Source organism: Squalius cephalus, assembly GCF_949319135.1.
Source record: "Squalius cephalus genome assembly, chromosome: 22".
Lineage (NCBI taxonomy): Eukaryota > Metazoa > Chordata > Actinopteri > Cypriniformes > Leuciscidae > Squalius > Squalius cephalus.
Window position 1 is genome coordinate 11,236,779 of NC_137143.1, and position 22,395 is coordinate 11,259,173.

The following is a 22,395-nucleotide window of genomic DNA, read 5'->3' on the forward strand; positions in this document are numbered from 1 at the left end:
AGAAAGTTCTTTAAAAACACATTCAGTCCTCTGAAGAAAGTAACATGCCATTTATTGTTTTTATAGGGACTAAATGTAAAGGATTCTCATTAGAGTTACTGTTATAAAATATAATTTCTTGCATAAATGTTATGATGCATGAAAATACTGTACATATTTTACTAAAAATTATTGCACTCATTTCTCTGTCGAGCTCCATCAGTTTGACACGCATACTAGGGGTGGGAATCACAGGGTACCTCACGATACAATTTTAACATTTTAGGTAAACTAAACATTTTTAAAAGCTTAAAAACTTTTCTTTGTGTGCAAACTGACACATTTAACCGCTTATTGACTTGTTTTATATAAACCTGGTACATTTCTAAATTTACCAACCTCTTATTTAAACCTGGGAAGATCTCTGTGTTTACCAGCTTCCTTAAAATAAACCTGGGAATAGTGAAAGTGAAAGTGAAAGTGACACGTGACGGCCAAGTATGGTAACCCATACTTGGAATTTGACCTCTGCATTTAACCCATCCAAGTTAATGCACACACATTAGGAGCAGAGTAGTGAGTAGTTAACACACACTGCAAACGTGGATACACACCCAGAGCAGCGGGCAGCCTTTGTGTGGCGCCCGGGGAGCGATTAGGGGTTAGGTGCCTTGCTCAAGGGCACCTCAGTCATTTCCCACCAGTTCTGGAATCGAACCAGCAACCTTTGGGTTACCAGTCCAACTCCCTAACCACTAGGCCATGACTGCCCCGTAGTGTTGTCAAAGGTACCGACTTGGGTATTTTCACATTTAAAAAATGTGACGATACCAGCATTTCCCCCTAGCATTTTGAGCGGTTTCTTAAACACCTCTGGTTGGCCATTGTGTTCACGCGCTAATGGCTACAATGATCAATGCTTCCAAAACATGTTGTAAATGGACATCTTTGACGCTCTTCACCGTAGTGAACTCTTCGTCCAGTTATTGAACTCTGGGGCATCTACACTGCTCAAAAAAATAAAGGGAACACTTTTTAATCAGAGAATAGCATCAAGTCAGTTAAACCCCTGGGATATTGATCTGGTCAGTTAAGTAACAGAGGGGGTTGGTAATCAGTTTCAGCTGCTTTAGTGTTAATGAAATTAACAGCAGGTGCACTAGATGGGCAACAGTGAGACAACCCTCAAAACAGGAATGGTTTTACAGGTGGAGGCCACTGACATTTTTTCCCTACTCATCTTTTTGGACTGTTTTTCACCAGTTTTGCATTTGGCTAGGGTCAGTGTCACTACTGGTAGCATGAGGCGATACCTGGACCCTACAGAGGTTGCGCAGGCAGTCCAGCTCCTTCAGGATGGCTCATCAATACGTGCCATTGCCAGAAGGTTTGCTGTGTCTCCCAGCACAGTCTCAAGAGCATGGAGGAGATTCCAGGAAGACAGACAGCTACTCTAGGAGAGCTGGACAGGGCCGTAGAAGGTCCTCAACCCATCAGCAGGACCGGTATCTGCTCCTTTGCCCAGCACCAGGGAGTTCGATTGGCATTTCCCATTGAACACCAGAATTGGCAGGTCCGCCACTGGTGCCCTGTGGTTTTCACAAATGAGAGCAGGTTCACCCTGAGCACGTGACAGACAGGAAAGGGTCTGGAGAAGCCGTGGAGAATGTTATGCTGCCTGTAACATCGTTCAGCATGACCGGTTTGGTGGTGGGTCAGTGATGGTCTGGGGAGGCATATCCATGGAGGGACGCACAGACCTCTGCAGGCTAGACAATGGCACCCTGACTGCCATTAGGTATCGGGATGAAATCCTTGGATCCATTGTCAGACCCTATGCTGGTGCAGTGGGTCCTGGGTTCCTCCTGGTGCACAACAATGCCCGGCCTCATGTGGTGAGAGCATGCAGGCAGTTCCTGGAGGATGAAGGAATGATACCATTGAAGGGCCACCACGCTCACCTGACCTACATCCAATAGAACACCACTGGGACATTGTGTTTCGGTCCATCTGACATCACCTGGTTGCACCTCAGACTGTCCAGGAGCTCAGTGATGCGCTGGTCCAGATCTGGGAGGAAATACCCCAGGACACCATCCGTCGTCTCATTAGGAGCATGCCCCGACGTTGTCAGGCATGCATACAAGCACGTGGGGGCCATACAAACTACTGAGTACCATTTTGAGTTGCTGCAGCCTGCTGCATCATTTTTTCACTTAGATTTCCGGGGTGTCTTTGAATTCAATCCTCTCTAGGTTGATCATTTTCATTTCCATCAAACGATGTGGCATCCTTTTGTTCATAACACATTACCCAGTCCATATTAGTATAGATATCCAGCATGATATTTTTCCCCATTGAGATCTGATGTGTTTTCAAAGTGTTCCTTTAATTTTTTTGAGCAGTGTATTATTTTACTCACACTGCTGGCCGACATCCGATTAAAATTCTTAAGCTTCTTATGTTCACGTTTCCCTCATTCCCTCAGTCATGCGTAGAGTGCCATCTCAAAGAGCCATGAAGGACAACGATATATCAACCTATCGATATTTTGTCCCACCCCTAATGCTTACATGTACATTTTGAAAGTTATGCTTATACTTTGTTCATTTACAGGGTTATGGCAAACTTGCGAAATGTAAATATGCACATAATCAGGGGTGCACATTAGGGCTGCACGATATTGGAAAAAAATTACATTGCGATATTTTTTTTGGCAATGATATATATCGCGATATTGCGAGCCATCAATCCAGGCTAAAGTCAATAATTACCATTCCATGTTATTAATAATTTCACTATAAGCAAGCTTCATTACAAGTAACAAAAAGGCCACTTAATATTTTATTCCAGAAACATATTTCTCTCAGAATTCGGTGAACGTTCTACACAGGACCTAACGTTCTTGGACCCGAAAAATTGTTTTCTGTGCTGATTCAGTGACGCGTTCATGTAAACGGCACCTAGAACCAGCAAAAGTAATGATTAATAATATGTAAAATATTACAATGAGACATTATTAATAAACATAAATAAACAAGTGTTTTCTGTTGACAATACTGACTCGCGATCTTCGCAGCAGTGATCGGGAGAAATGCACTTTTCATACAGATTTTTTTTTTTTTAATGGTTCTGATTAAAAGTAGAGATTTCTGTACATAATAGTTATATTTCTTTCTTTTTTTTACTATTATTATTATTATTTTTAGGTGTGTGAGGCGAGTAGGCTACCTTTTATGCTTAGTTTTGGTTCATGGATGATAGCTTAATCTCCAGTTCAGGCGCTGGCTGCTATATTTAATTTTTATTTATTAGGCTAAATCCAGGAAATTGTATAATGAAATACTGATTAAAATTAAGATACAATTAATACAAAACGAAATTCGTTTTAAAGAAAGGCTTTGTGATTTCTGTTTGAGGTCTCTGTTAAAGTTTTAAAGCAGTCTTTTAGTGCGGTTTTCATAACGGTCGCGTCCGTAATGTCACGTAACATTGTTTTTTCCTCATAAATGCGAACACGAAAAATAAACAACTTTTTTTAAAAAAGACAACCATCCACAACTTTATAATACTTCAGCAAAGTAGCCTACCTCTTTTTGGTCAACATCCTCCTTTTTGTAGACGAAATAGGCTAGTAGTAGTCCTAAATAGCTGATTTAGACTTTTTTGCGGCGGATCCTCTTCGTCGCGCATTTTTAGCTAGGCCTATAGGATTGCCAGTGAATGTTGGCTGTGAGCGGTGAGCGCGGCACAGCGAACCAATCACTGTGCAGGCACGCGGAACGCGTATGTCACCCCAGCAAAAAGCCATACAACAAACTCGTGTTTACTGTGTGCTACCGTTCTATGGTACTAACGTTACCCTTCACATCGCATGTTCCGGCGATGTGACTATCGCTCATTCGCACATCGCGATGTCGATGTTAAAACAGAATATCGTTCAGCCCTAGTGCACATAACTTTTTTGGTCTGGTTCTCAAGTGAACACTTTACGCAGCACACTTATCCTACACTTAGCTAACAGCGCACGAGTCCCGATTTTTCCCTCTTCTTTCACGTTTAAAAAATCATTTGAAAGTGTAAATTGGCAAAACAAAACATCCAAATGATAAAATTTCACTCTATGATGGTTAATTTTAGCAGTTAATCCACGAATCACATGCATGCCGAACCATGGGGCCTGGTCCATATGGATCCACACTTGCACCCCTAATAATTAATGAATACACTTATCATGATTGCTATCTTACCAGAGATGGAGAAAAATCCTACTCCAGTAAATAAATGTGTCCCTGTCCTCAAAAATGACAAAAATGTTGGTACTCAAAAGAGCTTCTCTCCACGTTATCAGCTGCGCACCATTTATTTTTACCACGCATGCGCACCAGTTATGTACACACCTGCACAGAATTGTAATATATTATACGCTGGGGCAAGCGATTCCATTAAACGGTAAAGCACTCTGTCAGCATCTGATGCGATAAGCAGCTCAAATTCAGTTCTATGAATGAACTCTACATGAGTCGGTTCCGGCTGAAGTAGAGCCTGTGCAGCCGGGCAAATGGGTGACAGTGAGGGATCGCTCTAGTCGCGGATCAAAAAACCACTCTTCCGTTCCGATTACCATAACAAATCGATTTGCCCCGCTCAGTGAAACACCCACTGAGAATGATTGTGCCCTAGTTATTGGCGATTCTATTACACGGAACGTGAAAATAGAGACCAACCACCATAGTCACATGTTTGCCGGGAGCCAGAGCGCCTGACATCAAAGCAAATTTAAAAGTGCTGGCTAATGCTAATCGTAAATTCTCTAAGATCATTATTCATGTCGGCACTAATGATGTTCGACTCCGCCAGTCGGAGATCACCAAAATTAATATTAAAGAGGTGTGTGAACTTGCAAATACGATGTCAAGGACTGTAATTTGCTCTGGCCCCCTTCCTGTTCGCAGGAGTGATGAGATAGTTAGTAGATTGTGTTCGCTTAATGGTTGGCTGTCTAGGTGGTGTCCGCTTAATAATATAGAATTCATAGACAATTGGAAAAGTTTTTGGGGCAAACCTGACCTGTTGAAAAGAGATGGTATTCATCCCTCCTGGGATGGTGCTGCTCTTCTCTCTAGTAATATGGCTCATAGTCTTAGAGCTCAAACATGACAATCTGGGGCTCAGGTCAGGAAGCAGACAGACTGGCTTAACCGACTGTCTGCTAGCGGCCTCGCGTCACCAAGGTCAGATAAATCCTATCACATAGAGCCTCTTTCACCTAGCTATCATCATATAGAGACTGTGTCTGTTCCCCGAATTTGGAAATCCAAAAAACGTTTAAACCCATCTAAGGTTAAAAATTTAATTGATGTTCAACAAATAAAAAACAGCTATATTACAGATGAGCAAATGCTAAAGCTTGGGTTGCTGAATATTCGATCGCTTACTTCGAAAGCACTCGTTGTTAACGATATGATTTCAGATAATAACCTAGATGTGCTGTGTTTGACAGAAACGTGGCTAAAACCAAACGATTACATTACTTTAAATGAATCAACCCCGCAAGATTACTGTTATAAACATGAGCCTCGTCTGAAACGCAAAGGGGGTGGTGTTGCTGTAATTTATAGTAATAGTTTCAAAACCACTAAGAAATCAAGTTTTAAATATAATTCTTTTGAAGCATTGGTGCTTAATGTAAAAATATATAGTGTACACGATAAATCACGTTTGAGATTTATGCTGGCTACTGTATACAGGCCACCAGGGCACCATACAGACTTTATCAAAGAATTTGCGGACTTTCTATCAGAATTAATATTGACTGCAGATAAAGTACTAATTGTTGGTGATTTTAATATACACATCGATAATGAAAAAGATGCATTGGGATTGGCATTTAAAGACATTGTAAATTCAATTGGAGTAAGACAACACGTGTCAGGACCTACTCATCGTCGTAATCATACTCTAGATCTAATATTATCACACGGAATAGATGTTGATGCCGTTGAAATTCTGCAGCAGAGCGATGACATCTCAGATCATTACCTAGTCTCGTGTAATTTGCATTTAGCCAAGGCTGCAAAGCCGACTCCGTGTTACAAATATGTTAGACCTATCACTTCTGCCACTAAAGATTGCTTTATTAATAATCTTCCTGATCAGTTTCATCATCTCAGCATCCCAGATAGCGTAGAAGAACTAGATATTGCAACAGAAACTTTTAACTCTCTCTTTTCCAGCACTTTAGACACAGTTGCTCCGTTGCGCTTAAAGAAGATTAAAGAAAATAGTCCAACGCCGTGGTACAACGAGCACACTCGGGCCCTTAAGAGAGCAGCCAGAAAAATGGAGCGCAACTGGAAGAAAACAAAACTAGAGGTATTTCGCATTTCATGGAAGGAGAGCTCAATTACTTACAGAGAGGCTTTAAAAGCTGCTAGATCTGCTTATTTTTCAACCCTATTAGAAGAAAATAAACATAATCCTAGGTATTTATTTGAAACGGTGGCTAAACTAATGAAAAAATATAGCTGCGAGCAGCGATTACGGGCCCAAGCCGGTGGCACCGCAACCCCAGTGCCTTTAGTTACTTAAAGGCACTGGGGTGGCGGTGCCGCCGGCTTTGGCCCTTCATTGCTGCTCGCAGCTATATTTATATATATATGTATATTTATATATATATATATATATATATATATATATATATATATATATATATATATATATACACAGTATATATAAAAGACAGAAAATATTACTTGACTTACCTTATTCTGATTTTATGATACACTCAAAATATTCCACAACAAATCCTTTAAATTTAATGTAAAAATAAAAACGAAGGTCAGCAGTGTTGCGCTCATGTAATCCTCTCATTAAAATCAAAATGTTTCAACATTTGCGATGTATTTGGATGCTAAACTATTCTTTATTATAGGATTTGTACTTTACTCGTGTTCCTTAGGAGGAGTAGGTAAAAACTCAGAGTCTGAAATATCCAAAAAATCAACATTCAGACCTAAATATCTGACTTCCTGTTGGTCGGAGCTAATGACTGTAAATTAGAAAGTTGTCCGGCTTGATGAGAACAATATAGGTACTGATTTTTGTAACTGTTGGTAAAAGTAACCCCCCCACTTTTGTCAAAAACATTTTGAAAGTGACACACTTCCTGCTGCCAGTTGGTGGCGCTATAACTTTGACTCACAATAGTTACATCCATCTGATCAGGCTCTTACCACGAACACACTGCTGAAGTTTCATCAAGATCAGTTAATGTGTGCAGAAGTTATACCACTTTGTGTTTCTCTTTTCTCGCCATAAATTCGTGTCCTCGCCACGGCCAAACCGTTTGAGATATCAAAAATCCGTCCTCAATTTAGCATCCTCAATGTCTTGACTTCATGCACACCGAGTTTGGAGGTGATTGGATGAATTCTCTAGGAGGAGTACATCAAATTCCACAGCATGCGTTTTTCAAACAACCCATAATAGCCGACTTCCTGTTGGGCGGAGCTAATAACTTAGAGTGCGGAAGTTGTTCGGCCTGATGAGATCTATATGTGTACCGAGTTTCATATTAATTCAGGCAAGTGTGTTTGATATATGGACCAAGTTTTCAGACCCCATTCAAGGGGGCGCTGTTGAGCCCCCCTGCCACGCCCAGGTACCAGCTTCAGCCCGGCCCTGATGGCCGCAGGTTCTGACCTGTGTGCAAAGTTTCAAGAGTTTTCGAGCACGTTAAGGGCCCCAAAAGACCCTGAAAAACAATTATAAAAGCAACTTTCTCCTAACAGACAAATCCCCCACACCCCCCACACACACACAGAGACACAGATACAGAGAGAGAGAGAGAGAATTCTCCAAAAAATCACATTCAAACCAAAATATCTGACTTCCTTTTGGTCGGAGCTAATAACTCTAAATTAGAAAGTTGTCCGGCTCGATGAGAACAATATACATACCGATTTTTGTGATTCTAGGAAAAACTAAGCCCCCATTTTTGACTAAAGGTGGCGCTACTGAGCCATTCCACCACGCCCGTTTCTAAAACTTTGCACATGTCTACTGTATAATAAATGTGATGTGTCTGTCGAGTTTCATGCATTTTCAAGCATGTGAAGAGTCTCAAAAGCATCCGAAAAGAATATTAAAGTTTGATGCGTTGCCACGGCAACAGTATCTAAGATATCAATAATCCTTTCACAGGTCTACATCTGCCGTGCGTTTACATTATACACAAAGTTTTAAGCAAATCGGGTAAAAATAAGAAAGTGATTTCAAAGCATTTTGAAAGTGACACACTTCCTGCTGCCAGTTGGTGGCGCTATAACTTTGACTCACAAAGGTCACATCCATGTGATCGGCCTCTTACAACGAATACACTGCTGAAGTTTCAGCAAGATCAGATAATGTATGCAGAAGTTATAACACACTTCCTGTGTCCCATTATTCGCCATAAATTCGTTTCCTCGCCACGGCCAAACCGTTCGAGATATCAAAAATCTGTTCGCAACAATTCATCCTCAATGTCTTGACTTCATTCACAACGAGTTTGGCCGCGATCGGATGAATTCCCTAGGAGGAGTATTTCACATTCCATTGTATGCGTTTTCCAAACAACGTATAATAACCGACTTCCTGTTGGGCTTTTGTAAAACTTAGAGCACGAAAGTTGTGCGGCCCGATGAGATCTATATGTGTACTGAGTTTCATATTATTACATGCAAGCATGTTTGATATATGGACCAAGATTTCGGACCCCATTCCAGGGGGCGCTGTCGAGCCCCCCTGCCACGCCCGGATACCAGCTTCAGTCCGGCCCTGATGGCCGCGGGTTCTGACCTGTGTGCAAAGTTTCAAGAGTTTTTGAGCATGTTAAGGGCCCCAAAAGTGGCAAAAAGGCAAAAAAAAAAATAATGAAGAAAAAGAAAAAGAAAAAGAAAATATATAAATATAGCTGCGAGCAGCGATGGAGGGCCCAAGCCGGTGGCACCGCAACCCCAGTGCCTTTAGTAACCTAAAGGCACCGGGGATGGCGGTGCCGCCGGCTTTGGCCCTCCATCGCTGCTCGCAGCTATATTTATATATATATATATATATATATATATATATATATATATATATATATATATATATATATATTATATATATATATATCTTTCTATTTATCTATGTCTATATATATATATATATATATATATATATATATATATATATTATATATATATATATATCTTTCTATTTATCTATGTCTATATATATATATATATATATATATATATATATATGTATATTTACACACACACACATATATATATATAAGACAGAAAATATTACTTGTCTTACCTTATTCTGATTTTGTGATACACTCAAAATATTCCACAACAAATCCTTTAAATTTAATGTAAAAATAAAAACGAAAGTAAGCAGTGTTGGTCTCACGTAACTCTCTCATTAGAATAAAAAATTTCAATATTTGCGATGCATTTGGATGCTAAACTGTTCTTTATTATAGGCTTTGTACTTCACTCATGTTCCAATATCGATAGAAAAAATCATCCTCTTCACGCGCAAAAATGTGCTTGGAAACATCACAGTGGAGCTCTGCTTACTGTGAATGGTACAAATTGTACTACTGACTATTTAAACAGAGCAGTGTAATTCGTATATGTTAGGTTGACTATTTTTATTATTATATTGTATTAGGGCTATAATGAACAGGCTGCGATGTCAAGATTGCAATTCTGGAATGTGTGTGTGTGTGACGCGGTTGCGGTTGAACAGTGGACACATAAAAACATAAATAAAATGTTTAAGTTCATTCCTACTTCCATAGGCAAACATTGAAAATGCTCGCTCTACTCCGCACCATTATCAATGTCTGTGCGGACGTCTGTATTTTACTTTCGCTTTTAAGTTAGCGATTTAAAAGCCCTCAGCGGTGTCACACGTTGATTAACTGGTGGGAAAATTTTATCACAGTCACATCCCTAATATATTTATATATAAATACAATAGGCCTACCTGAAAGAGAATTTTACTTGCCCGACCAGAGTATAGCCTGATTAGAACGTCAATAACAAAAAAATAACTTGGGAATCACTAAAACGAGAGATTATTCTAATTTCATTACATTCATTTTAAGTTGCAATCAGCAGTTAAAAATAAATGTATTACTGATCAATGGTAACAAGGTTGCCCTGCTGAGGCTCATGCAGCTTCTCCAGGAGAATTGTAAACAAATGAGCGCAGCACACAAAAAAGCAAACCAGTTAACAACATACTGACTATAAAAATTACAAATATGGAGTTTTTATATATTTTATAACATATGATAGAGTTAAGCAACCTCACTTGACGAGTAGGCAACTATTTCCTGAATACAATCACGATTGAAACTGTGACATTGATTTCATACAACAGGTTAATAAACAGTTACAATTAAGTCACTTACATTTTAGATGCAATATTGACTGTTTTTGTTCTGTTTCAGCAGCAAAAATAGTTAAACAAAGATCACAGCAGAACCATTCCGCATCTCACAGCAACTTGTTTTCTCATTACTGAATGATTCAGCATTTTGAAACGAATCGGTTGACTTAAAGATTCAATGGTCAATCCATAAACATCTGTCTCAATCATGAATGACTCGGTCATTGGAACGAATCGTTTGAACGAATGAATCAATGACTCGCTCATTAAGATGGTCGCTTGGCGACACCTAATGGCGGTTTAGTGTTATGTTTAAAAGTATCATTTTTTCCAACGTGCACCATTATCAATGTCCGTGCGGACGTCCGTTTTTTACTTTCACTTTTATATTAGCGATTTAAAAGCACCCGCTCGTGTCACACGTCGATTAACCGATGGGAAAATATCCTCACAGTCATATACCTAATAAATTTATATTTAAATACAATAGGCCTACCTAGTAAAACGTTTTATATACTATTTTGATATCCTTTTGGACACAAGAGGGCAGTATAGCCCTATGTTTGCTTTTTTGTTGAACCAAATAGCACTAAATAGCCTGTTTTTAACTTTTTCATACTTCTTGAATTGCAAAAACAGAATAAAATAGGTTTAGTTCTAATATTTGTATAATTTTATATAAAAATAAATGGTGTATAATTACATTTTTAGAAGTTATGAGATGTTTCCTGCTTCCTTTTTGACATTAATTTAATCCCTCGCCATAGCAAAACCGTTTGAGATATTCAATATCCGTTTTCAATTTAGCATCATTAATATATTTTTATCATGTTGAAAAAGTTTGGTGGGAATAAAATAAACCTTTTAGGAGGAGTAACTAAAAACTCAGAGGCTGATTTAACAAAAAATCCATATTCAGACCAAAATATCTGACACCCTGTTGGTCGTAGCTAATAACTGTCAATTAGAAAGTTGTCCGGCTCGATGAGACCAATATACGTACTGATTTTTGTAATTGTGGGTAAAACTAACCCCCCCACTTTTGTCAAAAACATTTTGAAAGTGACACACTTCCTGCTGCCAGTTGGTGGCGCTATAACTTTGACTCACAATAGTCACATCCATCTGATCGGCCTCTTACCACGAACACACTGCTGAAGTTTCATCAAGATCAGTTAATGTGTGCAGAAGTTATAACACTTCGTGTTTCTCTTTTCTCGCCATAAATTCGTGTCCTCGCCACGGCCAAACCGTTTGAGATATCAAAAATCCGTCCGCAATTTAGCATCCTCAATGTCTTGACTTCATGCACACCGAGTTTGGTGGCGATTTAATTAATTCTCTAGGAGAAGTGTTTCAAATTCCACAGCAAGCGTTCTCCAAACAACCCATAATTGCCGACTTCCTGTTGGGCTGGCATAAAATTTTGAGCACGAAAGTTGTTCGGCCCGATGAGATCTATATGTGTACCGAGTTTCATATCATTACATGCAAGTGTGTTTGATTTATGGACAAGTGTTCGGATCCCGTTCCAGGGGGCGCTGTTGAGCCCCCCTGCCACGCCCGGGTACCAGCTTCAGCCCGGCCCTGATGGCCGCGGGTTCTGACCTGTGTGCAAAGTTTCAAGAGTTTTCGAGCACGTTAAAGGCCCCAAAAGCCCCTGAAACCTTGAAAAACAGGAATTTTAAACAAATCTCACTCAAAAGACAAATCCCCCCACCCCTCACACACACAGAGACGCAGAGGCAGAGAGAGAGAGGGAGAGAATTCTCCAAAAAATCACATTCAAACCAAAATATCTCACTTCCTTTTGGTCACAGCTTATGACTATAAATTAGAAAGTTGTCCGGCTTGATGAGAACAATATACATAACGATTTTTGTGACTCTACTTAAAACTAAGCTCCCATTTTTGACTAAAGGTGGCGCTACTGAGCCCCTCACCACGCCCGTTTCTGAAACTTTGCACATGTCTACTGGATAATAAATGTGATGTGTCTGTCGAATTTCATCCAATTTCAAGTATGTTAAGAGACTCAAAAGCATCTGAAAAGAATATTAAAGTTTGATGCGTTGCCACGGCAACAGTATTTAAGATATCAATAAACCTTTCACAGGTCTACATCTGCCGTGTGTCTACATTATACACATAAAGTTTGAAGCAAATCGGGTAAAAATAAGAGGGTGATTTCAAAGCATTTTGAAAGTGACACACTTCCTGCTGCCAGTTGGTGGCGCTATAACTTTGACTCACAATAGTCACATCCATGTGATCGGCCTCTTACAACGAACACACTGCTGAAGTTTAATCAAGATCAGTTAATGTATGCAGAAGTTATAACACACTTCCTGTTTCCATTATTCGCCATAAATTCGTGTCCTCGCCACGGCCAAACCGTTCGAGATATCAAAAATCCGTCCGCAATTTAGCATCCTCAATGTCTTGACTTCATGCTGACTGAGTTTGGAGGCGAATGGATGAGTTCCCTAGGAGGAGTACATTAAATTCCACAGCATGCGTTTTCAAACAACCCATAATAGCCGACTTCCTGTTGGGCTGGCGTAAAAAGTAAAAGTACGAAAGTTGTTTGGCCCGATGAGATCTATATGTGTATTGAGTTTCATATTATTACATGCAAGCGTGTCTGATTTATGGACCAAGTTTCCGGACCCCGTTCAAGGGGGCGCTGTTGAGCCCCCCTGCCACGCCCGGGTACCAGCTTCAGCCCGGCCCTGATGGCCGCAGGTTCTGACCTGTGTGCAAAATTTCAAGAGTTTTCGAGCATGTTAAAGGCCCCAAAAGTGCCCGAAAGGTTGACAGAAAAATAAGAATAATAATAATAATTAAAGCTGCAAGCAGCGATGAAAGGGCCCTCGCACCCGTGCCATCAACACTCTGTGGCTTTAGGAAGACAGAGCATGGTTGGGAAATGTACATTTAAGGAGGTATATATAGTAAGAGTATGTCAAAGTCAGTTACAAAATGTTTTGTATAATGGTGATAATAGCATGCTTCATGACTCAGCTAAGTGTTGCTAGCATGTTTAGTCTGTTTCTAGCATGCTTAGTACACAATAATTATGTGGTTAGTACTGCATTACTGTGTTAACCATGTCAGTTTCTGTTGCCAGTAGGTTGCGTTATGACTATAACTGAATATGAGCATGGATGTGTGTTCAGGACAGAACTCTTATCAAACGTGTGAAGTTTGGTGCAAATTGGACATTGCCTTCTTGAGTAACAACAAAGTCATGTTTCATTGAATTAGCGTTCTTTAGCACTTAGCTAAGCATTGTTAGCATGTTTTAACATGTTTCTAGCATGTTTAGAACTCAATGGCATTTTTAACATGTTGCTAGAACGGCATCAACGTGTTAAACATGTCACTTCCTGTTGCCAGTAGGTGGCGCTATTACTATAACTGAACATTCTCATGTAGATGTGTTCAGGCCATGACTCTTATCAAAAGTGTGAAGTTTGGGGCAGATTGGACATTCCATGCCTGAGTTACAGCAAATTCCTATTTAATTGCAATAATAGCATGCTTTAGCACTTGGCTAAGAGTTTGCTAGCATGTTTTAGCATGTTTCTAGTATGTTGTTAGCATGTTTAACACTTGCTGGCACTTTTTTATATGTTATTAGGAGTCCACAACAGTGTTAAACATGTCACTTCCTGTTGCCAGCAGGTGGCGCTATGACTGTAACTGAATATAAGCATGGTCATGTGTTCAGGACAGAACGCTTATCAAAAGTGTGAAGTTTGGGGCAGATTGGACATTCCATGCCTGAGTTACAGCAAATTCATATTTAATTGCAGTAATATCATTCTTTAGCACTTAGCTAAGTGTTTGCTATTATGTTTTAGCATGTCTCTAGTATGTTGGTAGGATGTTTAGCACCTACTGGCATTTTTTTATATGTTATTAGGAGTCAAGAACAGTGTTAAACGTCACTTCCTGTTGCCAGCAGGTGGCGCTATGACTATAACTAAATATGAGCATGGACATGTGTTCAAGAGATAACTCTTATCAAACGTGTGACGTTTGGGGTAGATTGTACATTGCCTTCTTGAGTAACAACAAAGTCCTGTTTCATTGAATTAGCATGCTTTAGCACTTAGCTAAGTATTGCTAGCATGTTTTAATATGTTTCTAGCATGTTTAGAACTCAATGGCATTTTTAACATGTTGCTAGAACGGCATCAACGTGTTAAACATGTCACTTCCTGTTGCCAGTAGGTGGCGCTATTACTATAACTGAATTTGAGCATAGGCATGCGTTCAGGCCATGATTCTTATCAAACATGTGAAGTTTGGGGCAGATTGGACGTTCCATGCCTGAGTTACAGCAAATTCCTATTTAATTGCAGTAATAGCATGCTTTATCACTTAGCTAAGTGTTTGCTAGCATGTTTCTAGTATGTTGCTAACCTGTTTAGCACTTGCTGGCTCTTTTATATATGTTATTAGGAGACCACAACAGTGTTAAACATGTCACTTCCTGTTGACAGCAGGTGGCGCTATTACTATAACTGAATATTCTCATGTAGATGTGTTCAGGCCATGACTCTTATCAAACGTGTGAAGTTTGGGGCAGATTGGACATTCCATGCCTGTGTTACAGCAAATTCCTATTTAATTGCAGCAATAGCATGCTTTAGCACTTAGCTAAGTGTTTGCTAGCATGTTTTAGCATGTTTCTAGTATGTTGTTAGCATGTTTAGCACTTGCTGGCACTTTTTTTATATGTTTTTATATGTCCACAACAGTGTTTAACATGTCACTTCCTGTTGCCAGCAGGTGGCACTATGACTGTAACTGAATATGAGCATGGTCATGTGTTCAGGACAGAACGTTTATTAAAAGTGTGAAGTTTGGCGCATATTGGACATTGCCTTCTTGAGTAACAACAACATCCTGTTTCATTGAATTAGCATGCTTTAGCACTTAGCTAAGTATTGCTAGCATGTTTTAACATGTTTCTAGCATGTTTAGACCTCAATGGCATTTTTAACATGTTGCTAGAATGGCATCAACGTGTTAAACATGACACTTCCTGTTGCCAGTAGGTGGCGCTATTACTATAACTGAATATTATCATGTAGATGTGTTCAGGACAGAACGCTTATCAAAAGTGTGAAGTTTGGGGCAGATTGGACATTCCATGCCTGAGTTACAGCAAATTCCTATTTAATTGCAATAATAGCATGCTTTAGCACTTAGCTAAGAGTTTGCTAGCATGTTTTAGCATGCTTCTAGTATGTTGTTAGCATGTTTCGCACTTGCTGGCACTTTTTTATATGTTATTAGGAGTCCATAACAGTGTTAAACATGTCACTTCCTGTTGCCAGCAGGTGGCGCTATGACTATAACTGAATATGAGCATGGCCATGTGTTCAGGACAGAACTCTTATCAAACGTGTGAAGTTTGGGGGAGATTGGACATTCCATGCCTGAGTTACAGCAACTTCCTGTTTCATGGCGAAACATCGAAATTTGTAAGGCCGCCGAGGACCCGCCCTTCGACGAAAACTCAAGATCTTCGCAATTTAACGTCGCAAAGGCCTTAAGATTACACTCACCAAATTTGAAGATGATCAGATTAAAACTGTAGGAGGAGTTCGTTAAAGTACGAGGCCTGAAAATGGCAAAAACTGCACAAAAATCTGAGAGGAAGTTCAAAATGGCTGACTTCCTGTTGTGTTTAGGGCTATGCTCCAAGAGACTTTTTTGTAGGTATTAGGTCATTACATGTATGTACCGAATTTCGTGCACGTACGTGGAACGTTGCAGGAGGCGCACTCCGTTGAACTTTTATAGGTGGCGCTATCGAGCCATTTTGCCCCGTCCAATTCTGAAACCTATATCAGATGTAAATTTTCGCCAGTTCTGACGCGTGTGCAAAGTTTCGTGAGTTTTCGCGCATGTTTAGGCCCTCAAAAATGCAATTCAATGCGGAGAAGAATAATAATAATAATTAAAGCTGCAAGCAGCGATGAAAGGGCCCTCGCACCCGTGCCATCAACACTCGGTGGCTTTAGGAAGGCAGAGCATGGTTGGGAAATGTACATTTAAGGAGGTATATATAGTAAGAGTATGTCAAAGTCAGTTACAAAATGTTTTGTATAATGGTGATAATAGCATGCTTCATGACTCAGCTAAGTGTTGCTAGCATGTTCAGTCTGTTTCTAGCATGCTTAGTACACAATAATTATGTGGTTAGTACTGCATTACGGTGTTAACCATGTCAGTTTCTGTTGCCAGTAGGTGGCGTTATGACTATAACTGAATATGAGCATGGATGTGTGTTCAGGACAGAACTCTTATCAAACATGTGAAGTTTGGTGCAAATTGGACATTGCCTTCTTGAGTAACAACAAAGTCATGTTTCATTGAATTAGCATTCTTTAGAACTTAGCTAAGCATTGTTAGCATGTTTTAACATGTTGCTAGAACGGCATCAACGTGTTAAACATGTCACTTCCTGTTGCCAGTTGGTGGCGCTATTACTATAACTGAACATTCTCATGTAGATGTGTTCAGGCCATGACTCTTATCAAAAGTGTGAAGTTTGGGGCAGATTGGACATTCCATGCCTGAGTTACAGCAAATTCCTATTTAATTGCAATAATAGCATGCTTTAGCACTTGGCTAAGAGTTTGCTAGCATGTTTTAGCATGTTTCTAGTATGTTGTTAGCATGTTTAACACTTGCTGGCACTTTTTTATATGTTATTAGGAGTCCACAACAGTGTTAAACATGTCACTTCCTGTTGCCAGCAGGTGGCGCTATGACTGTAACTGAATATAAGCATGGTCATGTGTTCAGGACAGAACGCTTATCAAAAGTGTGAAGTTTGGGGCAGATTGGACATTCCATGCCTGAGTTACAGCAAATTCATATTTAATTGCAGTAATATCATTCTTTAGCACTTAGCTAAGTGTTTGCTATTATGTTTTAGCATGTCTCTAGTATGTTGGTAGGATGTTTAGCACCTACTGGCATTTTTTTATATGTTATTAGGAGTCAAGAACAGTGTTAAACGTCACTTCCTGTTGCCAGCAGGTGGCGCTATGACTATAACTAAATATGAGCATGGACATGTGTTCAAGAGATAACTCTTATCAAACGTGTGACGTTTGGGGTAGATTGTACATTGCCTTCTTGAGTAACAACAAAGTCCTGTTTCATTGAATTAGCATGCTTTAGCACTTAGCTAAGTATTGCTAGCATGTTTTAATATGTTTCTAGCATGTTTAGAACTCAATGGCATTTTTAACATGTTGCTAGAACGGCATCAACGTGTTAAACATGTCACTTCCTGTTGCCAGTAGGTGGCGCTATTACTATAACTGAATTTGAGCATAGGCATGCGTTCAGGCCATGATTCTTATCAAACATGTGAAGTTTGGGGCAGATTGGACGTTCCATGCCTGAGTTACAGCAAATTCCTATTTAATTGCAGTAATAGCATGCTTTATCACTTAGCTAAGTGTTTGCTAGCATGTTTCTAGTATGTTGCTAACCTGTTTAGCACTTGCTGGCTCTTTTATATATGTTATTAGGAGACCACAACAGTGTTAAACATGTCACTTCCTGTTGACAGCAGGTGGCGCTATTACTATAACTGAATATTCTCATGTAGATGTGTTCAGGCCATGACTCTTATCAAACGTGTGAAGTTTGGGGCAGATTGGACATTCCATGCCTGTGTTACAGCAAATTCCTATTTAATTGCAGCAATAGCATGCTTTAGCACTTAGCTAAGTGTTTGCTAGCATGTTTTAGCATGTTTCTAGTATGTTGTTAGCATGTTTAGCACTTGCTGGCACTTTTTTTATATGTTTTTATATGTCCACAACAGTGTTTAACATGTCACTTCCTGTTGCCAGCAGGTGGCACTATGACTGTAACTGAATATGAGCATGGTCATGTGTTCAGGACAGAACGTTTATTAAAAGTGTGAAGTTTGGCGCATATTGGACATTGCCTTCTTGAGTAACAACAACATCCTGTTTCATTGAATTAGCATGCTTTAGCACTTAGCTAAGTATTGCTAGCATGTTTTAACATGTTTCTAGCATGTTTAGACCTCAATGGCATTTTTAACATGTTGCTAGAATGGCATCAACGTGTTAAACATGACACTTCCTGTTGCCAGTAGGTGGCGCTATTACTATAACTGAATATTATCATGTAGATGTGTTCAGGACAGAACGCTTATCAAAAGTGTGAAGTTTGGGGCAGATTGGACATTCCATGCCTGAGTTACAGCAAATTCCTATTTAATTGCAATAATAGCATGCTTTAGCACTTAGCTAAGAGTTTGCTAGCATGTTTTAGCATGCTTCTAGTATGTTGTTAGCATGTTTCGCACTTGCTGGCACTTTTTTATATGTTATTAGGAGTCCATAACAGTGTTAAACATGTCACTTCCTGTTGCCAGCAGGTGGCGCTATGACTATAACTGAATATGAGCATGGCCATGTGTTCAGGACAGAACTCTTATCAAACGTGTGAAGTTTGGGGGAGATTGGACATTCCATGCCTGAGTTACAGCAACTTCCTGTTTCATGGCGAAACATCGAAATTTGTAAGGCCGCCGAGGACCCGCCCTTCGACGAAAACTCAAGATCTTCGCAATTTAACGTCGCAAAGGCCTTAAGATTACACTCACCAAATTTGAAGATGATCAGATTAAAACTGTAGGAGGAGTTCGTTAAAGTACGAGGCCTGAAAATGGCAAAAACTGCACAAAAATCTGAGAGGAAGTTCAAAATGGCTGACTTCCTGTTGTGTTTAGGGCTATGCTCCAAGAGACTTTTTTGTAGGTATTAGGTCATTACACGTATGTACCGAATTTCGTGCACGTACGTGGAACGTTGCAGGAGGCGCACTCCGTTGAACTTTTATAGGTGGCGCTATCGAGCCATTTTGCCCCGTCCAATTCTGAAACCTATATCAGATGTAAATTTTCGCCAGTTCTGACGCGTGTGCAAAGTTTCGTGAGTTTTCGCGCATGTTTAGGCCCTCAAAAATGCAATTCAATGCGGAGAAGAATAATAATAATAATAATTAAAGCTGCAAGCAGCGATGAAAGGGCCCTCGCACCCGTGCCATCAACACTCGGTGGCTTTAGGAAGACAGAGCATGGTTGGGCAATGTACATTTAAGGAGGTATATATAGTAAGAGTATGTCAAAGTCAGTTACAAAATGTTTTGTATAATGGTGATAATAGCATGCTTCATGACTCAGCTAAGTGTTGCTAGCATGTTTATTGTGTTTCTAGCATGCTTAGTACACAATAATTATGTTGTTAGTACTGCATAACTGTGTTAACCATGTCAGTTTCTGTTGCCAGTAGTTGGGGCTATGTCTATATCTGAATATTGCTATGTAGATGTGTTCAGTGCAGGACTTTTATCAAACATGTGAAGTTTGGGGCAGATTGGACATTGTATGCTTGAGTTACAACAACTTCCTTTAGCATTTCTAGCATGTTTTATGATGTTTCTAGCATTTTACATATTAATTTTGGGGTAGATTGGACATTGCATTCCTGAGTTACAGCAAATTCATATTTAATTGCAGTAATATCATGCTTTAGCACTTAGCTAAGTGTTTGCTAGTATGTTTTAGCATGTCTCTAGTATGTTGGTAGGATATTTAGCACCTACTGGCATTTTTTTATATGTTATTAGGAGTCCAGAACAGTGTTAAACGTCACTTCCTTTTGCCAGCAGGCGGCGCTATGACTATAACTGAATATGAGCATGGACATGTGTTCAAAAGATAACTCTTATCAAATGTGTGAAGTTTGGGGTAGATTGGACATTTTATGCTTAAGTTACAACAACTTCCTTGAGCTTTTATAGCATGCTTTAGAACTTAGCTAAGTGTTGCTAGCATGTTTCTTGCATGTTACATATTAAGTTTGGGGTAGATTGAACATCCCATGCCTGTGTTACAACAAATTCCCATTTAATTGCAGTAATATCATGATTTAGCACTTATCTAAGTGATTGATAGCATGTTTTAGCATGTTTCTAGTATGTTGTTAGCATGTTTAGCACATGCTGGCACTTTTTTATATGTTATTAGGAGTCCACAACAGTGTTTAACATGTCACTTCCTGTTGCCAGCAGGTGGCGCTATGACTGTAACTGAATATGAGCATGGTCATGTGTTCAGGACAGAACGCTTATCAAAAGTGTGAAGTTTGGGGCAGATTGGACATTGCCTTCTTGAGTAACAACAACATCCTGTTTCATTGAATTAGCATGCTTTAGCACTCAGCTAAGTTTTGCTAGCATGTTTTAACATGTTTCTAGCATGTTTAGAAGTCAATGGCATTTTTAACATCTTGCTAGAACGGCATCAACGTGTTAAACATGACACTTCCTGTTACCAGTAGGTGGCGCTATTACTATAACTGAATATTCTCATGTAGATGTGTTCAGGCCATGACTCTTATCAAACGTGTGACGTTTGGGGCAGATTGGACATTCCATGCCTGTGTTACAGCAAATTCCTATTTAATTGCAGCAATAGCATGCTTTAGCACTTAGCTAAGTGTTTGCTAGCATGTCTTAGCATGTTTCTAGTATGTTGTTAGCATGTTTAGCACTTGATGGCACTTTTTTTATATGTTTTTATATGTCCACAACAGTGTTTAACATGTCACTTCCTGTTGCCAGCAGGTGGCACTATGACTGTAACTGAATATGAGCATGGTCATGTGTTCAGGACAGAACGTTTATTAAAAGTGTGAAGTTTGGTGCAGAATGGACATTGCCTTCTTGCGTAACAACAACATCCTGTTTCATTGAATTAGCATGCTTTAGCACTTAGCTAAGTATTGCTAGCATGTTTTAACATGTTTCTAGCATGTTTAGAAGTCAATGGCATTTTTAACATGTTGCTAGAATGGCATCAACGTGTTAAACATGACACTTCCTGTTACCAGTAGGTGGCGCTATTACTATAACTGAATATTCTCATGTAGATGTGTTCAGGACAGAACGCTTATCAAAAGTGTGAATTTTTTCGGCAGATTGGACATTCCATGCCTGAGTTACAGCAAATTCCTATTTAATTGCAATAATAGCATGCTTTAGCACTTAGCTAAGAGTTTGCTAGCATGTTTTAGCATGCTTCTAGTATGTTGTTAGCATGTTTAGCACTTGCTGGCACTTTTTTATATGTTATTAGGAGTCCATAACAGTGTTAAACATGTCACTTCCTGTTGCCAGCAGGTGGCGCTATGACTATAACTGAATATGAGCATGGTCATGTGTTCAGGACATAACTCTTATCAAACGTGTGAAGTTTGGGGCAGATTGGACATTCCATGCCTGAGTTACAGCAACTTCCTGTTTCATGGCGAAACATCGAAATTTGTCAGGCCGCCGAGGACCCGCCCTTCGACGAAAACTCAAGATCTTCGCAATTTAACGTCGCAAAGGCCTTAAGATTACACTCACCAAATTTGAAGATGATCAGATTAAAACTGTAGGAGGAGTTCGTTAAAGTACGAGGCCTGAAAATGGCAAAAACTGCACAAAAATCTGAGAGGAAGTTCAAAATGGCTGACTTCCTGTTGTGTTTAGGGCTATGCTCCAAGAGACTTTTTTGTAGGTATTAGGTCATTACACGTATGTACCGAATTTCGTGCACGTACGTTGAACGTTGCGGGAGGCGCACTCCGTTGAACTTTTATAGGTGGCGCTATCGAGCCATTTTGCCCCGTCCAATTCTGAAACCTATATCAGATGTAAATTTTCGCCAGTTCTGACGCGTGTGCAAAGTTTCGTGAGTTTTCGCGCATGTTTAGGCCCTCAAAAATGCAATTCAATGCGGAGAAGAATAATAATAATAATTAAAGCTGCAAGCAGCGATGAAAGGGCCCTCGCACCCGTGCCATCAACACTCGGTGGCTTTAGGAAGACAGAGCATGGTTGGGAAATGTACATTTAAGGAGGTAT

The 22,395-nt window shown here is 39.7% G+C and overlaps 1 protein-coding gene across 4 annotated transcripts in view; it reads right to left on the minus strand.

Annotated features, from left to right (window-relative positions):
- Nucleotides 1-22,395, minus strand: part of rpn2 (ribophorin II) — an 81,071-nt gene that overhangs the window by 9,003 nt on the left and 49,673 nt on the right. The window lies entirely within an intron of this gene.